Genomic DNA, 20,795 nt, shown 5'->3' with positions numbered 1-20,795 from the left:
ATCATATCAATAGAAACCCTAAGACACACTTGAATAGTATTCTATTGTGTATATGTACCACATTTTCATTATCCATTCATCTGTTGGGGGACATTTAGGCTCTTTCCATTTACTGGCTATTTTCAAGAAGGCACCAAAGAATATTACTGAGCAAGTAACTGTAGAGTAGGATTTCAAGTCCTTTGGGCTTCAGCCAAGGAATATATCTGGGTCATATGGTAGGTTTATTTTCAGGTATTTTTTAACACTTAATTCACTTTATTTTTCTTGTATAAAAACCCTTATGTGGTGATCACAGCTAGAGCCTACATCCTCTAAACAAACACTCTAGTGTGGGTTTTGACAAGACAGTCAGTGAATTCCTGATAAGGAGACATGGTAAACACAGTCTCTTTCCAGAGGAAGGGGGTCAGATAGCTGTAGGTCTTAGAGATGGCATCAAAGTTGGCCTTCACAAGGTTTCCCAGGGTGGCAGTACAGCCCCTGGCTGATATGTAGCAGTCATCAATATAAGACATCAGTAGCTTCTTGGGCACAGAAGTAGAGATGATGCCCATGCCTCTGGGGTTAGAGATGAGAGGGACCAACACAGAACCACATCGGCCTGTTTCTTTTATGGAACAGTTTCAGGCTTGCTGATCTTGTTTCCCCAGTAGCCTCTCTGCATGGGGAAAATAAGAAGCTTGGCCAAGATCATGGCCCTTTGGATGGCAGTGGCTACCTCCTTGAAGCACATAACACCAAGACCAACATGGCCATTGTAGTTGCCAATAATGGCAAAAGCCTTGAACCTAGTCTGCTGACTAGTCTTAGTTTGCTTCTGCACTGGCATGATCTTTACTACCTTATCCTTTAGAGATGGGCCGAGGAAAAAGTCAATAATCTCGAATTCCTTAATGGGCAGAGAGAACATGTAGATCTCCTCCAGGGATTTGATCTTCATGCCTTTAACCAGGTGACCAGCTTGATGACAGGGACCCACTCCTTGTCTTCAACTTTACTTCTAGGAGCCCAGAGGCCTCAACCATGGCCACAGCCTTGACTAGGACCATTAACCACTGCAAAATCCTCTGTAGATGCTAACATGGCCTCCTGACTCTGAGCCTCTAGGCACTCCCTCGGCACCAGCATCATCTGCCATTTGGTGTTTTCCCAAAGAAGAAGCTATTTTCACGATTTGAAGATTTGCCGTATGATTTCAAGAGTGGCTGTACCAATTTGCATTCCTTCCCAAAGTAAATGAGTGTTCCTCCTTCCCCAAAACCTCACCACCATTTGTCATTAGTTGTTTTGTTGGGCTTAGCTCTTCTGACTGGATGAAGTGAAATCTTAAAGTTCTTTTAATTTCCATTTTCCTAATTATTAAGGATGATTAACATGTTTTGAGGTGTTTCATAGCTATTTCTTTTTCTTTTATTGAGAAATCTCTGTTTAGATCCCTGTCCCATTTTTAATTGTCATTTGTTTCCTTGATGCTTTGTAATTTTTTGTGTATTCCTTGTAAATTCTGAATATAAGATGATCTAATATTTATGTTTCTTAACAATTCCCAACATGGTATGACAGCCTGTGTTGACTACCCAAGGGAGGCCTTACCCTCTGAGGAGAGGATGGAGGTGGGATGGGGGTAGGTGGGGGCAGTGGGAGAAGAGGAGGGAGGGGGAACAGGGGTTGGTTTGTAAAAGGAAAGAAAAAATTTTAATAAAAATTTGTATTAAAAAAAACTATTCCCTAAAATGAAATGAGAAGTAATACTACCAAGCTCATTGTACAAAATTAGTATTACATTGGTTAACAATCCAGATAATGATGAAAAAATATAAACAATTTTCCTTATAAATGTAGATGGAAACATCTTCAATAAAACACTTGTAAACTGAGTCAAGAAACATATTAAAAAGATTACATACCAGGATCAAAATAATTTCAACATAGGGAAGCAAAGATGTATCCAAATACCCAAATCCATAAATGTAGCATAGCACAGAAATATAATCAAGATGATAACCAGATTACCATCTCAATTAGATACTAAAAAAGCCTTTGAATAAGTTAAACATCTCTCCATGGTAAAAATATATGAAAAGATAGAAATAGGTGGATAATACCTCAATATATGAAAGGTTTTATGTCAGAAAACCTATTGTCACTAGTATACTGGTGACAAACTGAAAGCCTTCCTAAGTCAGTGTCCACTGTCTTCATTCTTGCTCAGTACTGTTCTTGATGTCTTGGCTAGATCAATACAGAAAGATAAAGAAATAAATTGATAAGAATACAAATTATCTGTATTTGAAGGTGACACCATTTTTGTTTTTTAGCTGTTCTTTTTTCCTCTCCATAATCCTTGCCTTTATCTTGTTATTAGTTTTCTTTGTCAACTTGATTTTCTTTTGTTGTTCATCTTCTCTTTCTCCCCTACATTCTTCTTTTCTCTTTCTCTTCATTCTCCTTCTTATCCTTTTTATAGTTATTGGTTTTTATGTATATTTTGAAGTAGGTCTCATGTGTTACTTTCTGTCTTCCAAAGCAGTGTAGATGAGATGGGTTTTGAACTCTTATCCCTGCTGCCTGCCTCCATTTTTTCAAGAGCTGGGATTATAGATATGAACTACAGTTCTCAGCTATATTTGTGTACAGAGATTCCAGTTCACCCCAGTAAGAATGGTTATCAGTAAGGAAACCCAAAGCAAATGCTGTTAAAAATGTAGACTACAAAACACTTAGACACTATTGGTAGGAATTTAAATTAGTGTAGTAACTATGTAAATTATTGTGGAGGTTCCTCACAAAAACAGATCATAACCATTATATGATATAACTATACTATTCCTGCATAGAGATATCTAAAAGAACCAAAGTCAACATATAATAGAGATACATGCAGATCCATGTTCATTGTGCCATGAATCACAATAGTACAATGATCAAGTTATGCAGTAAACCCATGTTCTCATCACCATCTGAACAAAGAAAATATAGTGGTTATTATTATATAATATATAATATATAATAAGAAAAAAGAAAATATATATAATAAGAAAAAAGAAAATATAGTGGTTATTATTATATAATATATAATATATAATAAAATAATTCAATAATAATAATATAATAAAAATAATTCAATTGTATAATTTTCAGGGAAATGGATGGATATTGACATTATTGTATTTAGTGAAATGAGTTAGACTCAGAAAAACAGGTGTATCATTTTTCTCACAAATATGGAGCCAAAAACAAGACATGAAAGTTGAAGAGAAACAATTTTGAAGAAGTAAAGGGGGCTAGAGAGAGACGTTTGGAGTCTAATTAATGTTTGTACTAAATGTCATAATGAAATATCATTATTTTGTATAAATAATACACATTGATAAAAAGTCACTACTGTAAAACATGAAAAGAATTCCAAATGTGTACCAAAACATGAAAAGAATTCCATGTGTACCAAAGAAATTTATGACATGTACAAAGAAAACAATGTTATTGGAAAGGTTGCATCTGAAGATGAAGTAGTTCCAACAGTACTGAAGACTTTAAGGATAAATAATACCTCCTGTGATAGTTAATGTGGATTGCCCAATAGATGGAATATGGAATCAACTAAAATACATGCTGCTGGGCACACCTGTGAGGGATTTTCCTGTTCAAATTGCTAGAAGTGAGAAGACATTCCCTAGATGTGGGCAGCACTTTTGATGGTAGTGCAGGTAAAATGGACAGTGGATAGAAGCTTTGCTTTTTTTTTCTTTAACTTTCTTTTCTTTTCTTTCTTTCTTTTCTGCTTGCCTTTACTCTCACTGGCAAATATATCCACCCAGTTGCTGATACATTCCATCACTGATATCAAAGTCTTGTTTCACTGAGATTCCAAAATAGGCTGTGTGTCTCCAGGTCTTCAGTATCAGATTGAGAATGCTAAAGCCTCTATCCTTGTATACTGAGTAACTACTAAGATTTTAGCATCTCCAATGTTATTGTTGAACTACCACACAGTGTAAGCCAATCTAATAAATAACCATTCAATGCGTATTCATTCTGTTGGTTCTGTTCTTCCAGAAAACCCTAAGTAATATCCCTTCCAAAGCAAGTATTTGGGTAAATTAAAACAAGCTTTTTCTGAAATGTACAAAAAATTTTATAAAAAAAATAAATGTGGAGCCGGGCGGTGGTGGCGCACGCCTTTAATCCCAGCACTCGGGAGGCAGAGGCAGGCGGATCTCTGTGAGTTCGAGGCCAGCCTGGGCTACCAAGTGAGTCCCAGGAAAGGCGCAAAGCTACACAGAGAAACCCTGTCTCGAAAAAACCAAAAAATAAAAAATAAAAAAAAAATAAATGTGAAAAGTAGGCACTGGAGCATAAAAAAGGAAAGCTCCTATCTACTTTGGTAGCATGTTGATATGGTACTGGGGGCACAATGAAGCTAGATATGGGGTATAGAAACAACTAAGACAAAAATTATCTGCCCATGTTCTGGCAATATAATCAGAGTGGGATAGACAGTCATCTTGATTATAGAATTGTTACACAAATACTTAATTCCATTACTGAGAAAACTACCTAAAAGGAGAAAAGCTGTAATTTAAAGTTCTATTAATAATAGAAAATTGCCTGCCATCATGAATCTGTTTTCTATGAAAAGGAAAATGTCAGGGTTATATTTTTGCCTTCAAATATAACCTCACTGTTTTAATCCCCTGATTAAAAGCATTATTCAATTTGTCAGGGTTACAGGCTTTTGTCTGCTATTTGATTACTTTCAATCAGCAATTGATTCTAACTCTAGTGTATCTAGTTCATATTATATACCATTCATCATTTAATATTGATGATGCAATGATTCTCATCAAAGCTACAGTGGAGGAATTAAAACCTGAAAATAAAATACTTACTTTTTGAGGAATAATGATAATAATAATAATAATCACAAGCAATGCTTCCTGTAGTTTTCTATTAATCTAGGAAAACAACTCACACTAGAAGACAAAATGTAGAAAATTATACTTTCATATCTAATTTAGAAGTGAGAGAACATGCTAAAGGACATCCAAGAGTGTTAAAAATTAGGAATCAGAAGAACTTGTTCATTCATCTTCAGAGAAATTGTACAAAAAACTACTTTAATATAATATTACTTAAAGTTACTGACATGATTCAAATTTTAGTCATTAGGGGAAATTGTAGAATAGAATGTTTCAATAGAATATATTAAATTATTCTGTCTGATTATTAATGCGTTGTGACATCTGCAGTAATACTCTGTTGCATTCAGAAAGAGAAATAGCCTCTAATTATAATATTTTATGAAATAATGTTTTAACTGTTATGGATCACCAATCGTGGAAATTGTCATCTCCTAAGATAATCATCAACACTGGCATGGCTCAATGGTCTGGAATCAACTAAACAGTTGAATAGTTACCCAGTACTGTCTCGGTGTGTATGTCACCCTCCTCTCCTCACTTCTTCCTTCAATTCAGGCATTGAATATACACCCTGGAATAATCAGGAATCTCTCTCTATGTGTCTCTCTCTCTGTCTCTGTCTCTCTGTTGCTTGCTCATTTGCTCTCTCTCCCCTCTCTCTCTCTACTCTCTCTCCCTTATCCTTTCCTCCTTTCTTCCCTCCTTCCACCTTCCTCTCACCTCTCTCCCTACTCTTTATGTCTCTATTTATTATATATACATATATATCATATATTATTCCTTTTTCTACATATATATAGAAAGGAATGATAACATATAAGATAGATAGGTAGATAGATAGATAGATAGATAGATAGATAGATAGATAGATAGATAGATAAGCAGAAGATAAGCAGAGAGATAGAGAGTAGATCATAGATAAAATTTTTTGGCAAATTACAATGTAATTGAATGTTCCACTATGACATTACAAGAATATGTAGTGTTGAATTTTAAAATCAGTGTATTTTAACTTTCATTTGCTCAATACCTGCCAATGTTAATTTTTCCATAGATATGCTCATCATCTATATGTTCTCTTTTTAAAAATGTCTATTCATGCCTCTCATCCACTAATTTTATTGGAGTATATTAATTGTACAAAGTAGTGGGCTTCATCATGACATTTTCGTATAAGCATGTAACATACTTGAATCACATTTTCTATTACCCTGCCTTACCCTCCATACCTCTTTCACATACTTATTAATTCTCTTTTATTTCTGTACCTTTTTCTTTTTCTTTACACTGTCAACTTGGGGTTTCATTCCATATTGCTTAGAAAAATCACTGCTTTTAAGACAAATATATGGATTTGTCCTGAAAAATTTCTCCATATACTGAGAAAACTTTACTCTTCTGATGTTGAATATAGATAGGTCTATTTAGTCAAAATGATATTCACTGTTGTCCATATTATCTTTTAAATTATTGCTTTTTCTGGTTATCTTATTGACTACTGAAAAAAGGTTTTTATTGTCTCCACTATCTCTATACAACTGTCAGGCTTTTATTTCAATAATGTCTCTGTGTGCCTCATGTGACTTTGAAATCTTTTCTCCGTTTTGGAAAATTCTTTTAATTTATTGTTCAGTGCAAATCTGCTTACACTGGTAGATTTTCTTTGGCAATTGACACTTCCATTGATATACAATCTCTCATAGCTATTTGCTCACTTAAAATCTATGCTGCCTGACTTTGTCTTCACTTCTGTGTGGGCAGAATTTTCTGTCCCACCAGCCAGCTCACAAATAACCATATGGAGACTTCTTATTAATTATAAGTGATTGGCCAATAAGTTAGGCTTGTTACTAACTAGCTCTTACAACTTAAATTAATCCACATTTCTTATTTACATTCTACCACATGGCTCAGCATATTTATTTAACATGGCATGTTCATATTCTTTCTCCCTGCATCTCCTGGTGACTCCATCCTCCTTCATCCCAGTTAGTTCTCTCCCTGTCTTCAAGTCCTTTCTAACCCCTCCCTGCCCAGCTATGGCCATTTAGCTCTTTATTACACCAATAAGAGCAACACTTCTTCACAGTGTACAAAAAGACTATTCAACAACTGTTCTGCTTTCTTGACTTGTAATAAATTCTTTCCTTTTCTTTCAAATTACTTGTGTCCTTAAATATAATCAAGTTTTTAATATTTTGAAGATTTCATGGTGAATGCATGAAGTGAATTTCTTTCATACATGTGTACCATTATACTTTGTTCTTATTCATTCCCCCATGCTCTCATTAGCCCTTTCTTCTCACTATTCTCTTTTTCCTTTGCCTCACAAACAGATTACCTTTTTGTTTTCATGACATATATTCCAATAACCTCTTTTCTAGTCTCTTTCTTCCCTTTCTGAGATGGTTTCCAATGTCATTGTCTCATTTCTATTTTATCTCATATATATACTTTGAATTTAGATTACACATATAAGAGAAACATTTATCTTTTAAAGTCTGGCTTAATTTGCTTAATATAATGAACTCTAGTTCTGTATATTTTACTGAAAAATGTCTTAATTTCTGTCCCAGCCAGCGGGATCTTCAGCAGAGACCCTAGAAGGGGGAATGGCAGATGAAAGCAACAAGAGACATAAAGAATTGACAGCAAGACAGTATTCTGATCAAGCTGCAAAATTTCATTTTTCTCAGGTGGGTTTTATAGTAAGCAGACTGGGAAACTTTCTTTGGGAAAAGATCAGGGGACTGTTGAGTTGCCAAGCAACCCAACCAAGCAACCTAACCACAAAACATTGTTACTAATGGTCACTGTAGCAGAAAGATAAGGAAATGTGAAGTTATTTTCTAATAACTCAGGACTTGTCCAGGCATGTCAATAATTTCTGGTTAGTGGCTCAATAAGTAGACAACAGAAACTTAACTCAGGCAGGCAATATGGCATGGCTCTTAAAGTTGTCCTCGGCATCTCCTCCCTTTATTTTATTTTATGAGGGAGTGTGCCCACCTGAACTTTGTGGACCTTAACCAGCTGGGGGAGACATTGACCTGACTCCTCCTAGAGCCACTGCAGGCTTGAGAAAAAGGGTGCCTTTTGGGGAGGAGAAGGCTTAGGCATTTTGGTGCCTCTAGATACCAACCTCTATGCAAGTCAGGTTTGTCTCTCAAGGAATCTGAACCAAGGGCAATTAAATCAGCCTTCCCCTGCAGTGCTTGGCCTTGCACCTAGCGGTGCATACCAGCTGATGACAATAAGCATAGGTTCGGACTTTATGCTGCTCCTAAAGGAGAAGAGGACTGACAAATATCATAGGGATCACATCCTCGATCCAGCATTTCGAGCTGATGGTAATGAACCTGTATAGATTTTGATGCCAAGGAGTCTATTTGTTTTTTGATGAATCTGATTCATCAATTATAAAGGGACCTGCCAATTATAAAGGGACCCAAAGTTACAAATAACAAAAGGCTAACTAATTGTCCTGCAAGAGGCATCAAAAGGGAGAACATGGATGATCTCCACCAATCATCTGCTGCAGCAGGGAATTGCTGCTTATGTAGCTCTAGGCTAAGTTTATGTAGCTTATTTATCTGGGTTTCTATCATTCGACTCATTAATATAATAACAACATTCTTCCCTCAGAAAAAGGCATGTACCTCCCTTTTCTGCTGTTAGCAGGTCCAAAGCCCATTGTTTTTGTAGGGCAACCTTGTGCAAAAGAGGTTAACTGCCTTTGGAGGGAGGATAAGGATGCTGCAGAAGCCTCAATTGCTGCCTGAAGTTGCTTGGATAGGTGAGCTGTTGTTATGAGGGAATGACCCAGAACTCCTCCCACCAAGCCTGCAGAGACCAGAGAGGTGGCGAGCAGGTTATGTGGCTGGGTTGGTTTCCCAAGTCCTACACTGAAAGTCTTGCCTGGTCACAGGAGATACTCAGTCCAGGTTACATATCCCTATTAATAGGAGTCTTATCTGGGTGATCCTTGTAGATGTCTGGGAGTTTCCCTTGAGCTGGGTTTCTACCTCACCCTAAAATGACCTCATTTCCAGCTGTTTCTTTCAGTCCTCTTTGCCTCAATCCCACCACGTAATCCCTCACGTTCTACAGCTCTGTAGTACAGCTTGAAATCAGGGATGCTGATACCTCTGGAAGTTCTTTATTGTACAGGACTATTTTAGTTATCCTGGGGTTTTTGCTTTTCCATATGAAATTGAGTATTGTTCTTTAAGGGTCTTTAAAGAATTGTGTAGGATCTGTAATTGTGTGATAATCTATAGATTACTTTTGGTAGGATGGCCATTTTTATTATGTTAATCCTACTGATCCATGAACACCAGAGATCTTTCCATCTTCTGATATCTTCTCCAATTTCTTTCTTCAAAGACTTGAAGTTATTGTCATACAGGTCTTTCACTTACTTGGTTAGAGTTACATCAAGACATTTTTGTATCATTTGTGGCTATTATGAAGGGCGTTTGTTTCCCTGATTTCTGTCTCAGCCTGTTTATCATTTGTATATATGAGGGATAGTGATTTTTTTCAGTTGATCTTGTATCCAGTCACTTTGCTGAAGGTGTTTATCAGCTGTAGGATTCCCTGGTAGAATTTTTGGGTTCACTTATATATACTATCATATCATCTACAAATAGTGAAAGTTTGACTTCTTCCTTTCCAATTGTATCCCTTGATCTCCTTCAGTTGCCTTATTGCTCTAGCTAGAACTTCAAGTACTGTATTGAAGAGATATGGAGAGTGGACAGCCTTGCCTTATTACTGATTTTAGTGGAATTGCTTTGAATTTCACCCCATTTAATTTGATGCTGGCTATCAGCTTGCTGTATACTGCCTTTATTATGTTTATATATGTTTGTTTTATCCCTGATCTCTTGAGGACTTTTATCATGAGGGGGTGTTGGATTTTGTCAAAGGCTTTCTAATGAAATGATTATGTGGTGTTTTTTGTTCAATTTGTTTATATGGTGGATTACATTGACAGATTTTCATATGTTGAACCATCCTTGCTTCTTTGGAATACAAACTATTTGATCATGGTGGATGATCTTGTTAATGTGTTCTTGAATTCTGTTTATTGTATTTTATTGAGTATTCCTGAGAGATATTGGTGTGTAATTCCTGTAGATGTAACCAATCGTCTTATTAAAATAAGAAACACAGAGCCAATGTAAAAGAGAAAACCGAGAGGTCAGAGCTCAGAGCTAAAATCTTACCTCCTGTAGTGCTCCTAGCTTCCCAGAGAGAGAGCTTCTTCCTGTTTGTCTGTCTTTAAATAGTCTTTCTGTTCTGCCTTCTCATTGGTTGTAAACCCAACCACATAACTGCCTCGTCACTGCCTGTAAGTACTGCCCTTCAGGTCTTAAAGGCGTATGTCTCCAATACTGGCTGTATCCCTGAACACACAGAAATCTACCTAGCTCTTCTAACCACCACGCTCTTGCTATGGCTCTAATAGCTCTGACCCCAAGGCAACTTTATTTATTGCGGCGCGCTCCTCGGCCAGCGAGGAAGAACGACCACCATGCGAGGATTCTTCTCAGAACACACTTTATTGGAGCGCCTCTTGATTAAGGGAGAGCGGGAGGTGAGGGGCCCCGAGAACTAAACTGCAGCTGCTTATAAAGGGAATCAGGCAAACGTGCCGTACTGTGATTGGGTCCCGCCAGAATGCTAGCACGGGGAGCCACGGGATAGGCTGAGGACATAAGGCCAATTACCATACTCGTGCATCATAGCCAAATATGGAGTTGTTTACAGCTAGGCTCCCAGGAAGCCAGCGCCATCTTAGAATGGCGGCTCCCTACATCTCCCCCCTCTTTATTAATTAAGCCGCAGGAGAGAGTATAGGTCTGATTTCTGCAGCACAAGTATTTCATCCGATCAGGTCCCCACCTCATGATGTGTTGACCGATCGAGGATGAGTTAACTGTGCATAATTGCCTGCATACCTTCCCGAGTGCAATGGACTAACCAGTCCCTGGGGTACAAAGGCTATGCATGTAACAATTGTCCATATACCTTCCCAAGTGCAATGGACTAACCAGTCCCAGGGGTGCAAAGGCTATGCATGTAACAATGGTCCACATACCTTCCCAAGTGCAATGGACTAACCAGTCCTAAGGGTGCAAAGGCTATGTGACTCATATGCAGTCAGACTTGCTCTCCTTGAAGGAAGGAACATGTCCTACACTTCAAGTGCAGTGCACGAGCCTGGCATCCTGTGCTCAATACAAGTATGTGAAAGCTGTCCACATACCTTCCCGAGTGCAATGGACTAACCAGTCCTGGGGGTGCAAAGGCTGTGTGGATATTAAGTAAAGCCAGATCTGGGGGGAGGAGCCACACTCCAAAGCGGCTAATGCTTGAGTGATAATGACCTTGTCCTTTTTTGTACGTGCTCGCAAAAGGCAGACCAACCACAGACAAAACATGCATCCTCCAAGGCAGCATGCCAAAATATACCCTACCCCCACCCATTCTAAACAGGGAAAAGGTAGAAGCAATCCAGGAGGACAGTCCCTCTGCCATGCTGAGGTCCACTCGTGTGGAGTTGATGGTCACCACCGCCACTCTCAGTTTTTCCAAGGTCTCTTCAAATTCTCCGGACCAATTTCCTATAAGATAACTGGACAATCGTTTAGACAAATTCGCTGCTCGGGAACCATTCTGAAACTGCACACTAGTGACACACAGACCAGGCATTCTCCACTCACAGCCCAATTGGGCCAGCTGCCAAAGGATGTCAACTTGTTCTTGTACCAAGTCAATGCACTGGTTAAGCACCATAAGGCTGCCTTTCAACTGTGCATTTAGGGAAGTAGAAGTATGAAGGATGGTTTGGAGCCATCAACTCCTTCCACCTTAAGAGGCTGAAATGGCCAAGCCTGCATCTCTGGAGACAGGGACCAGCTGCAGCAGTTTGAACCTCCACTGCAAAGGTGATGCCTAGCACCTGGCCCCCAGCCAGCACAAGGATTCCCCATAACATCTCTGAGAATGATTAGAATAACAAGTAATGTGTGAACACCATAATTCCCTTCTTGGAGCATAATTAAAGGAGCTATGTCAGAGCAGCTAGCATCCATTCGTGCAGCTCGTGTGGTCGCAAGGACTGCTGCTGCTAGACCAGCATTACTTAGTGGTCCCCCAATTTCTCGGCAGGCTTTTAGCCAAGCTTCTAATCCCTTTCCTTTCCACGGGGTAATAGCTCTACGACATTCTTTAGTGCTTTGCTCATATACTAATTGTTGAACCAGAGGCATAGCTGTTTCTACATCACCAAATATCTTTCCTGCTGCCTCCATCATTCTAGCTACAAAATCTGAAAAAGGTTCATTAGGTCCCTGAATGATCTTAGTCAAATCCCCGATACTTCTCCTTTATTTGGTAATGATTTCCAAGCTTTAGAATAAATCTCATTTATCTGCTGATAAACTTCAATAGGATATGCTGTCTGATTTACCGTCCATTGTCCTTGACCCAGTAGCATATCAGCCGTCCACTGTGGTTGATTATTCTGAAGATTAATTCTAGCTTGTACCTGGGCTCTATCTGTAACTATAGATTTGAAGTCCAGATACTGTCCTGTAGTTAAACATGCTCTAGCTATTTCAAACCAATCTGTTGGAGTCATAGCCTGACTAGTGAGCCTAGTCAATAATGTTAAGGTATAACTGGCTGTTACTCCATAGGCTCGAGCAGCCTCTACCAGGTCTTTTAATTGTTTATAAGGCACAGGTTCATGATATCTGTTGTTCGTTTGCGGATCTTCAAAGACTGGAAACGCGGACGCTAGCCGCGCCCAGGTGTCTCTCCTGATAAAACGACAACCTCCACCTGTTTGCAGGCACGAAGGTGTTGCCGAGGGTGGATGTGGTCCCGAAGGCGCCGTTGGTTCCACATTCACCCCAGCAGAAACATTATAAGGAGGAGGTCGCTGCCGCCCATGTCTCTCTTCCTCATATTCAGCGGCAGCTTCCTCTAAATCCTCCTCCTCATCAGGGTCTAACTCACCGTCTAATACTGGATATCCTTCCTTTTTAGGCCTACTTAAGTTCTCCCCTTTAATGTCTGATTCTGATAGACTATCCTGGTGCTTAATTAATGCCTTGCGTCCCTTTCTAATGATTTCCACATTGCGTTCTTCCTTGAGACATGCATATACAAAACAGCAAAGAAGAACAACAATTGTCATAGGAATGAACACAAAAGCAAGCACAAACGGATTTATCCCAACAATCAGCATACCTGGAGAACTTACCGACGTCATCGCCGTTCCTGGCGAACTTACCGACCTCACCGCCTTTCCTGGCGAACCTACCGACGTCACCGTTCCTGGAGAACTCACCGACGCCACCGCCGTTCCTGGCGAACCCACCGACGTCACCGTTCCTGGAGAACTCACCGACGCCACTGTTCCTGGAGAACTCACCGACGTCACCGTTCCTGGAGAACTCACCGACGCCACTGTTCCTGGAGAACTCACCGACGTCACCGTTCCTGGAGAACTCACCGACGTCACCGCCGTTCCTGGCGAACTCAGCGACGTCACCGCCGTTCCTGGCGAACTTACCGACGTCACCGTTCCTGGAGAACTTTCCGACGTCACCGCTCCGTGTCCTCAACCCCTCACCTGGTGTCCAAAGTTTCCTTCCCGTCCCGGGTTTCGGCACCAGTTGCGGCACGCTCCTCGGCCAGCGAGGAAGAACGACCACCATGCGAGGATTCTTCTCAGAACACACTTTATTGGAGCGCCTCTTGATTAAGGGAGAGCGGGAGGTGAGGGGCCCCGAGAACTAAACTGCAGCTGCTTATAAAGGGAATCAGGCAAACGTGCCGTACTGTGATTGGGTCCCGCCAGAATGCTAGCACGGGGAGCCACGGGATAGGCTGAGGACATAAGGCCAATTACCATACTCGTGCATCATAGCCAAATATGGAGTTGTTTACAGCTAGGCTCCCAGGAAGCCAGCGCCATCTTAGAATGGCGGCTCCCTACAATTTATTAACATAAAATTAAAATCACATTTCAGTACAAATAAAATATCACCATAAATTCCCTTTATTTGTTGAATGCTTTTGCTTAGTTTTTGTCTGGATGATCTGTCTATTAGTAAGAATGGGGTGTTGAAGTCTCCCACTGTCAGTGTGTGGTTGTCTATGTTTGACTTAAGTTTTAGTAATGTTTCCTTTACAAACATGTTTGCCCTTGTTTTAGAGGCATAGATGTTGAGAATGGAGATGTCATCTTGGTGGATTTTTCCTTTGATGCGTGTGAAGTGCCCTTCCTCATCTCTTTTGATTAATTTTGGTTGGAAGTCTATTTTGTTAGATTTTGGAATAGCTATAGCAGCTTGCTTCTTGAGGATATTTTCTGGAAAAAAATTTTTCCAACTCTTCACTATGAGATAATGTCTATTTTTGATATTTTGGTGTGTTTCTTGTATGCAGAAGAAGAATGGATCTTGTTTTTGCATACATTTTTAGTCTGTTTTTTTTTAATTGGGGAATTGATCCCACTGGTATTAAGAGATATCAATGACCAATGATTGTTAATTCCTCTTATTTTGTTGTGGTTCATGGTGGTGGGAGTTTGTGTGTGTGTGTGTGTGTGTGTGTGTGTGTGTGTGTGTGTGTGTGTGTGCGTTCCTTCTTTGGGTTATGCTGGTATTGAAGTTAAATATTGCCTGTACTTTTGTGAGTATAGTTAATCTCCTTGGGTTGGAGTTTTCCTTCTAGTAGGGCTGGACTTGGGGATAGATATTGCTTAAATTTGACTTCATCACGGGATATCTTGTTTTCTCCATCTATGGTGATTGAAAGCATTGCTGGGTATAGCAGTCTGGGCTGGCATCAGTGGTCTCTTAGACTCTGCAGCACATCTGTCCATGCCTTTCTGGCTTTTAGAATCTCCATTGAGAAGTTGGGTGCAATTCTAATAAGTCTGCCTTTATATACCACTTAGCCTTTTTATCTTGCAGCTTTTAATATTCTTATTTTGTTCTGTGTGTTTAGTGTTTTGATTATTATATGGTGAAAGTGTCTTTCTTTTCTAAGTACTAATTTTTTATTTAATTAATTTTTCATTCTGACCGCAATTTCACTTCCTTTCTCTTTCCCCTGTTTATCACTCCACCTCCCCTCAGCCCCACCCCATCTACTTCTCCTTCATTTCTCTTCAGAAAAGGGCAAGCCTCCCATGTATATTAACCAAATATGGCATATCAAGTTGCAAACAGACTAGGCATCTTCTCTTGTATTAAGGCTGGATGAGGCAACTCAGTATGAGGAAAAAGATCCCCAAAGCTAGGCTAATTTCTAATATTTGATATATACCTCTGTAGTTATCTCTACAGTGTGCTCACTTAGCTTCCTTTGACTTAAATTATAACTATATCTAGGAGTAATATAGTTAGCTCATATAGCAGTTCCTTTTTATATATTTTTTTAAATTTACATATTGATTCCCATAGCAGCTGCACTAGTTTACATCCCTGACAGCAGCAGTGTGTAAGGGTTTTTCATCTTTATCTAATATATGCATTTTGTTGTGGAGTTTATTCCATTAACATTGAAAATGATCAACAATAGATAGGACATACATTTACTACTTTTTTCCATGTGGTTATAATTTAACGTCATTTCTTACATTATTGGAGTCTTTTGTATTTTACTGAATTTTTACCATTTATTATAGGATTCATTGTGTTCTTGTATTTTTCACTTTTATTGACTAATGGTATGAAAATATAAATGTGTATATTAAATGTATAGACTTGATGATTATATGAAAATATAAACTATTCATAATTAACCACAATAAGCCTAATTACTTTATATATTTACCTCTTTTCAATAGATCATGTTATCGTCAAACAAATTTTTCTAAATTTGCCTGTGTTTCCTCATTCTGATACCTTGTGGATATTCCACGTAGTTTTCAAAGATGATTCTTTTTTAACTCTAACTTTAGAAACAAGTAAGTCCTTTAACATTTACTTGAAATCTCATACTAGTTTTTATAAAAATATAACACAAATTTAAAAAACTGCTGCCCTCTTAAAGAAATTCCTCTGTTTATAATGTAACCTTTTTAAAAATTAAATAAATAAATAAGTTTTTGAGCCAAACAGGCATATGTTTATGTTCTAGCACTGTCTAGAAGTTATTTGTCTGTTAAATAGCCTTCTTGGTGAAATAAATAGTTATGCTCAAACTAATATAATATTTCAGTTATTATTTCTGAGAATTTGTGTAAGAATTAAATTAAAGAACATTCTTTTAATGATAAGTATTATAACTTGTTAATCATACCTTATACTCTATTTTTAAAAATCAGATTGTCACTTGATCAGCCTGCAATCATCCTTATTTCTAAGACAAAATGAAACATATAGGTGAAACATATACAGTTTAATAAATAAGTTCTGGGCTACTGATCTACCTCTAGGTCATTTTCACAATATCATGACTATAATAAAGATAATTCCACTCTTCAACCATGTTGATCAAGATTTGCTTGTTAACATACTCTCCTTTCATCTTTGCTTTAATGTATCATACATAGAATGACATATACATATATTTTTATACTAGAAACCAATATGAGTACATTTGAAACTACTGAGCATTATATGTTGGAATGAAAAATCTCTCTAAAATGATTGTTTGGTAAGTGTTCACTCATAACTTATATAAGTACCAAATAAAACCTTCAAATATTTCAAAACATCCAACTTCTTGGAAACATATTGTAAATTATCTTGTTGTAGTCATCTCATACAACCCTCTTTATTTCTTATAAAATAGTATTACAAGAATTGTTCCCTTAGAGAATGTTACCTTTACAATTGAAAATATAATAAAAATATTATCAATGTTATACATTGTCCATATGTGCGTTCTTTAATTTTTCACACAATTTAAAGCAATGAAATTGAATGTTTTCTTTTTGCCTTGAAGTTTTAGAGACTGGTTTACTGATGATGTCAATTTTCAAAGAAGACATCAGTTCCTTTAGTGTCAAATATTAGACTGAAAAAAATTACTAAAAATATGCACCATCAATATACTATAAATAGTAACAGGATAACCACATAACCATTCTAATTTTTTCTAAATTTTATCCTAATACTAATTACTATCTACTTAATTTATACTGTGTGTTCTGATTTTTTTAACTTTTACATTTCCCTGTATTATTGTTATTTCTTTGCAAATTTCAGTTAGTTTTGACCATACTCACCCTTTCAGCTTCTTCTAGAACCACTCCACCCACCCTATTCACACTTTTTATCTTTTTCTTCTCTCAACATCAAGTCAAATTTGTGCTGACCTTGTGCCTATGGATTTATTGCTTTCCGCTGGAGCATATTGACCTACTCATGGCAACACTCTTTAAGAAAACTGAATCTCCATCTCCCAGCAGCTACCAATTGCTAATAGCTCCCAGGCTATGGTTGGGACTTCATGTCCACTTTCCCTCTCCATGTTCATATTTGGTTTTATTTGAGCTTGTATGGTTTTTGTGCATGCTGTCATGACAACGTAAGTTTATATGTACAGTTGCCATGTTGTGTCGTGAGGACACTGGTTTCTTGTATTTATTCACCTCTTCCTATTCTTACAGTCTTTTTACCTATTTTTCCACAATGACTCCCAAGCCTTGTGGGGAGGAAGGGAAGTGTGGATGTTCTATTTAAGACTGAGAATGCTATATGCTCTTATTTTATATACCTCAGCCAGCTTCTGATTTCTTTGTTAATCACTGTCTACTGCAAATAAAAGCTTCTCTGTAGTGGTTGGAAAAATACATTTGTATATGAGAATAACAATAACTCCTCAGGAGTCAGTTAAATATTATGTTCATTTAGCTGAATAATTGTTGCAGGTTCTCCTGTAGGGCCTATGAACTGTCCAGCTGCAGGTTCTTAGTGTCATCATCAGGCTTTTTATTGTTGTTATTGTTGTTGTTAATATTTTATGTGCAGGAGTGTTCTGCCTACCTGTGAATATGTGTACCATGTGCTTGATATGTGTCCAGGTAGGTCATAAGAGGTCATTAGATTCCCTAGAACTGGAATTTCAGACAGTTATGAGCTGCTGTGTGGGTTCTAGGCACTGAACCTGGGTCCTATAGAAGAGCAGCAGGTGCTCTTCACCATTGAGCCATCTCTCCAGCCTCATGGGTGGAGTGGAACTTAAATCCAATCAGAAAGTGGTTGGTTACTACCATGATGTTGGTACAACTATTACACCAGTGGGTACATCTTACCAGGCCAGTTATTATTGCTCAAAGAGTTCAGAGCTGAATAAGGCTGATGATTGCTTTTCTCTTCTGGTAGTGTGTATAGCAACCTCCATCACTATGAAAGCTAGACACTAGGGATTAAGCTTTCAGAACAGTACCAACTTAATAGCTTCAAATTCAATGACTCGAGTACATGGTGTCTTTAGCAATAGTACTGTCACATTCTGGAGGGTAACCGATAGCATTGTAGATAGCCCATATTCACTGTTTAGGGATCTATGGGACATCACTGATCAGCAGTTTCAAAACAGCAGTTTCTTGTCACTGAGCTTTTTGTTTGATATCCAGTTGTATCTAGTAAAAGCACTGTTGAGCTGTTATAGGGTAGCTGCATATTTGAGGAAAAAGGCAGTCCATGAAATAAGAAAAAATTACTATCTATACATCCGACAGAGGTTTAGTATCTATAATATACAAAGAACTAAAAAAGAAAACCTAAACATCAAGAAAACAAACCACCCAGTTAAAACAAATTTAAACAGAAAGTTCTCAAAGGTTGAAATACAAATAACTAAGAAATATGTATTTGAAATGTTCCACATCCTTAACCATCAGAAACAAAAATTAAAACAACTTTGAGACTTAATCTTACCCCAGTCAGAATGGCTAAGATTAAAAAAAATTAATGACAAATGTGAGAATGGATATTGGGAAATGGAAGGACTTGTTTGCTGCTGGTAGGAGTGCAAATTACTGCAGCTACAATGGACATAATTGTAGAAGTTCCTCAAGAATCCAAAAATAGATGGACACATGATCCAGCTATATCATTCTTGGGCATTGTATAGTTATGCTTTTAAAGATGTGAAAAAAATGCCATGACCAAACAACTTACACAATAAAGTTTATTTGGGCTTATAGTTTCCAAGGAATAAGAGTTCATCATGTTGGGAGGCATGGCAACAGGAAAGCTGGTACAACAAGCTGAGAGCTTGAATCTTGAACCACAAGCATATAACAGAGAGATCAAACTGAAGACAGTATGGGTATTTAAATTCTCAAATCACACCTCCAGTGACATACTTTCTCCAACATAAACACACCTCCTAAACTATACCACCAACTGAAGACCACGTGTTCAAACACATAAGATGATGGGGAATAGTTCTCATTCAAACCAACAAATGCATTTATGACAAAGACTCGATACCCTACTGTAGAGATATACCTGCATTCAGGTTCAGTGTTGATTTATTCAGAACAGCCAAGAAATGTAAACAGTCTAGTTCAGGTTCATTATCCACTCATCAAGTGATGACCAGCTAATCAAAATGGGGTATATTTGTACAATGAAGTATTACTAAGAAAAGTGAAAATTTGACATTCTCAGACAAATGGATGAAGCCAGGAATAATCATTCAAATTGAGGTAACCCAGATGCAGAGAGATAAAAAAAAAAGTTGCAGACTTTATTTGTGGTTGCTAGTTTTGAATTTTCTAGACATGCTCCATTTGGAATACCCCCATAGAGGTCAAGAAATTAGTAAGGGGCCATGGAGAAAGCTTTCAAAGGAGAAGAGTTAGAAAGCAGGGACATGCCTGGGCAGTGGTAGTGCATGCCTTTAATTCTAGCACTCGGGAGGCAGAGTCAGGTGGATCTCTGTGAGTTCAAGGCTAGCCTAATCTACAGAGTAAGATCCAGGACTCCGGGACAGGCACCAAAGCTACACATAGAAACTTTGTCTCAAAAAAACAAAAAAGAAAAAGAAAGCAGGGGCAAAAAAAATTTAAGGGGATTAATGGAAGAGTTAAATCAGGGTGGCAGATGCAAAGGCAGGCAAGAGGTTTCATTTTTAAGACTTTAAGAAAAGGAGAGTATTTTCCTTTCTTCTAGAAGTTTGCTTTAAAAAATGAAGTCATGGTCCAGTTAAATGACTGGGTGGGTAAAGCCCTTGCTGTCAACCTGATGACCTGAATTTGATCTCATGGATCCACATGATAGAAGGAAGGAATGGTATACACACCCACACAGAGACAGAAATAAATCTAATATAAAAAATTAAAATGAGGTTCTGTTCAGAGAAACTGCCAGAAACAAATACTTTTCTGGGACCACGAAAATATTGCTAAGGCCAACATTTCTAAATGTAGTACTAAATCCCTAAGGGTAAAAAAAACTGTAACCAAGTGAATTGCAGGAGATACAGGCTGTTTTTGCCTAGTTATTTCCCTTCTTTTCTCATGATACATTATCACTGGTGAGCTAGAGAGAATTTTCATAAATAAACTTTCCTTAGTAGATGGGACAATCACATGGATATGAAAACTAAATACATGAAAAGCATGGTGATCATTGGGAGGAGAAGATGCAAGTTTCCCTTTACTTTCACTTTGAGGTAAAAACAACTGACCAGCGACACATTCGTGTTCCAAATGAGATGTTTTAAAAAGTGAATCCCACACTTCACCCAATGCCAAAATCTCCTAGAGACCTTTTGAATTATGAATGGAAGATAATCATTTCAATTATTTCACATAAATAGAATGGAACAGAAAAAAATGTTTTGTTTTTCCCTTTCCCAAGACATTCAAATGTTGTTTGG

At 37.9% G+C, this 20,795-nt stretch overlaps 1 pseudogene; it reads right to left on the bottom strand.

The window, feature by feature from the left end:
* Window positions 1-314: 314 nt before the first annotated feature.
* LOC102924730 (small ribosomal subunit protein uS5 pseudogene) lies at window positions 315-993 on the bottom strand (annotated as a pseudogene).
* Between the last annotated feature and the right edge of the window lie 19,802 nt (window positions 994-20,795).

The sequence above is a fragment of the Peromyscus maniculatus genome, chromosome X (assembly GCF_049852395.1).
Source record: "Peromyscus maniculatus bairdii isolate BWxNUB_F1_BW_parent chromosome X, HU_Pman_BW_mat_3.1, whole genome shotgun sequence".
NCBI classification, from domain to species: Eukaryota; Metazoa; Chordata; class Mammalia; order Rodentia; family Cricetidae; genus Peromyscus; species Peromyscus maniculatus.
Note: the sequence above shows the minus strand (reverse complement) of the source record. Positions and strands in the feature narration are given on the sequence as shown.